General features: G+C 47.0%; 1 pseudogene; it reads left to right on the top strand.

Annotated features, from left to right (window-relative positions):
- The first annotated feature begins 3,081 nt into the window (after positions 1-3,081).
- LOC124557186 lies at positions 3,082-3,198 on the top strand (annotated as a pseudogene).
- The last annotated feature ends 455 nt before the right edge of the window (positions 3,199-3,653 follow it).

The following is a 3,653-nucleotide window of genomic DNA, read 5'->3' as shown; positions in this document are numbered from 1 at the left end:
TGGCGTTGCTGTCAGGGTTCCTCCGAGCCGTAATCCATAAGTAGCGGTCATACACTGCAGTAGTAGCCCTTGGGCGGCCTGAGCGAGGCATCTCATCCACAATTCGTGTCTCTCTGTACCTCCTCCATGTCCAAACAACATCGCTTTGGTTCACTCTGAGACACCTGGACACTTCCCTTGTTGAGAGCCCTTCCTGGCACAAAGTAACAATGCAGATGCAATCGAACTGTGGTATTGACCGTCTAGGCATGGTTGAACTACAGAGAACATGAGCCGTGTACTTCCTTCCTGATGGAATGTATGGAGCTGATCGGCTGTCGGACCCCCTCCGTCTAATAGGCGCTGCTCTTGCATAGTTGTTTACATCTTTGGGCAGGTTTAGTGACATCTCTGAAGAGTCAAAGGGATGATGTCTGTGATAAAATATCCACAGTCAACGTCTGTCTTCAGGTGTTCTGGGAACCTGGTTGATGCAAAGCTTTTTTTGATGTTGTACTTCAGGTTATTATTCATGTAAGTTAGTCGAAAATTGTGAAAGAAATGCTACTGGATAATGCCTCTACACTATTAGTTATACTTTATCACTTAACAGTCTTACAATGTTGTAGCTGTGCGGACGGCGAAGAATGTAGCCGACAACGCTGAGCTGCTACTGTTGCTGCTGCTGGTTGAGAACCACGAGTCGTCTCCAGAGCCACGGATAATTATGGCACAGGCAATAGTTAGAACTGGCCGCTGTGGCCGAGCGGCTCTAGCCGCTTCACTCCGGAACAACGCGGTTGCTACGGTCGCAGGTTCGAATCCTGCCTCGGGCATGGATGTGTGTGATGTCATTAGGTTGGTTAGGTTTAAGTGGTTCTAAGTCTAGGGTACTGATGACCTCAGATGTTGAGTGCCATAGTGCTTAGCGCCATTTGAACCAGTAGTTAGAATTGCAGTTTTCCCCTGCCTGTTCACACCTACCTTGCCCTTAGTACTCGCGGGTTAACGAAGTAAGTGCGGCTACACTGGCGCCATCATAGCTACATACCCCGTCTGCGGGAGAGCAAAACAAACACATCGGCACACTTTCATGACCCAAGATGCTCTGCTTCCTCTCTGTCCGCAGAGTGGCAGACTCTCCATCTGCAAAGATAAACAAGGCGCAGCTACTGCCACTTCGTTGTTGCTCTCGATACATTAAAATAAAGTTCCCTTGGCTATTACCCAGCAATTTATAATATTTACATTATAATTACAATCAAATATATGTGTTCACAAATAAATACACTATTACATCGATTACGTATTAAATATAGTTTCTGTAATAAAGCGCACAGAATCAGAAGTACAGTACAAGTTATCAATGGATATTAAACGGCAACAAATTTTGGGTGGTGCAGAAGGTACTTACCTGCATTTTCGGTGTTACAAGACCAAGCGACAGTCAATGGCATGGTGTTCATCGTCTTCCCCAGCTCCCACAGATAGAAATCCATGATGGATCAAGCCTTTGCTATCGGAAATGGCGATCAAGATCGCTTTGGTGTTGAATTTTGTCAGCCGACTTCTTTTTTGGATGAGGTGATTACTTTGAAGGACAGTAAAGGTAGTTTGTTTATAACTCTTGTTTCATTTGTTTTCTGAGAACATTCACCGAAATTTCCAGACTCACCTTGTAGATTATATAACATAATTAATATATCATGTTGTTATTGTTGTTGTGCTCTTCAGTCCTGAGACTGATTTGATGCAGCTCTCCATGCTACTCTATCCTGTGCAAGCTTCTTCATCTCCCAGTACCTACTGCAGCCTACATCCTTCTGAATCTGCTTAGTGTATTCATCTCTTGGTCTCCCTCTACGATTTTTACCCTCCACGCTGCCCTCCAGTACTAAATTGGTGACCCCTTGATGCCTCAGAACATGTCCTACCAACCGATGCCTTCTTCTAGTCAAGTTGTGCCACAAACTCCTCTTCTCCCCAATTCTATTCAATACCTCCTCATTAGTTATGTGACCTACCCATCTAATCTTCATGGAAGCGGTAAAACTCATTGTTTTGCAGCTTCAGACGCTATATCACTACGTAGCCTCCTCGCTAGATTCGCGATACACACTGAGAAGCCCAAACATTATGACGACTGCCCAACGCGCTGGATGCCACCTGGTGGCGTTGCGGGCACGTGACGCGGAACAAAAGCATGTAAGCGGAGCAGGCACGGACGGGGGATCGCCCTAGCGAACATATGGGCTGCAAATGGGAAAATCCATTGAGATAAGCGACTTTGACAATGGGCAGATTATCATTACGCAGAGCCTGTGAATGAGTATTTCGAAAATGGCGAATCTGGTCGAATGTTCGCGTGCTACTGTCGTGAGCATCTATGGAAACAGGAAGAACTACCATGAACTACCACTAGGCGCCAAATGGTTGGGTGACGACGAGTCTTCACAGAACCTGAGGTTCGGAGGCTTGTCTGCTCTGTAAAGCAGGATAGATGGTGATTTGTGGTATCTCTACCGAAAGAGCACAAAGCTAGTGTACACACAAGTGTTTCGAAGCACACCATTCATAGTAAATTGTTAAACATGGATCTCCGACAAGACCACCCCTACGTGTTTACATGATGACCCTGCGACATCGTCAGTTGCGATTGGAGTTTGGCACGGTCGATCAATGGAAACCTGCCGGCTCTTCGGGTGAATCATATTTTTGCTACACGAGGTCGCTGATCGTCTCCACGAACGTCCTCATCGAGGTGAACGGCGGCTCGAAACGTGCAGCGCACCACGGACGCAGGGTGGTGGGAGCAGTATTATGCTACGAAGACATTCTCCTGCGCTTGTATGGTACATGTGGTAGCAATCGAAGACACGCTGACAGCTGCGAACCACTTGTATCCCTTCATACTTGATGTCTGCACTATGCACTGTCTTGCACTTTAATGTTTTTAAAGATTAAATTTGTCAATAAGTTCCTCACATATAACTTCAGTACATGTTTATTTATTAATAGTTATACGCAGAATCATACTATATCATCTTAACTCCTTCACAGTTTAAAGTTAGTACACATTTCACGTAACTAGTTTCCATTTTAGCCAACGGCCTTCCTGCAGTGGTAACACCGGTTCCCGTCAGATCACCGAAATTAAGCGCTGTTGGGCTGGGCTAGCACTTGGATGGGTGACCTCCGGTCTGCCGAGCGCTGTTGGCAAGCGGGGAGCACTCAGCCCTTGAGAGGCAAACTGAGGAGCTACTGCCGGCCAGAGTGGCCGAGCGGTTCTAGGCGCTACAGTCTGGAACCGCGCGACCGCTACGGTCGCAGGTTCGAATCCTGCCTCGGGCATGGATGTGTGTGATGTCATTAGGTTAGTTAGGTTTAAGTAGTTCTAAGTCCTAGGGGACTGATGACCTCAGAAGTTAAGTCCCATAGTGATCAGAGCCATTTGAACCACTTGAGGAGCTACTTGATTGAGAAGTAACGGCTTCGGTCTTGGAAACTGACCTACTGCCGGGAGAGCGGTGTGGTGGCCACATGCCATTCCATATCCGCGTCCAGTGACGCCTATGGGCTGAGGATGACACGGCGGTCGGTCGGTACCGTTGGGCCTTTATGGCCTATTCGGGAGGAGTTTAGTTCAAATTGTTCAAATGGTTCTGAGCACTATG

The sequence above is a fragment of the Schistocerca americana genome, chromosome X (assembly GCF_021461395.2).
Source record: "Schistocerca americana isolate TAMUIC-IGC-003095 chromosome X, iqSchAmer2.1, whole genome shotgun sequence".
NCBI classification, from domain to species: domain Eukaryota; kingdom Metazoa; phylum Arthropoda; class Insecta; order Orthoptera; family Acrididae; genus Schistocerca; species Schistocerca americana.
This window is presented reverse-complemented; position numbering and strand designations above follow the sequence as displayed.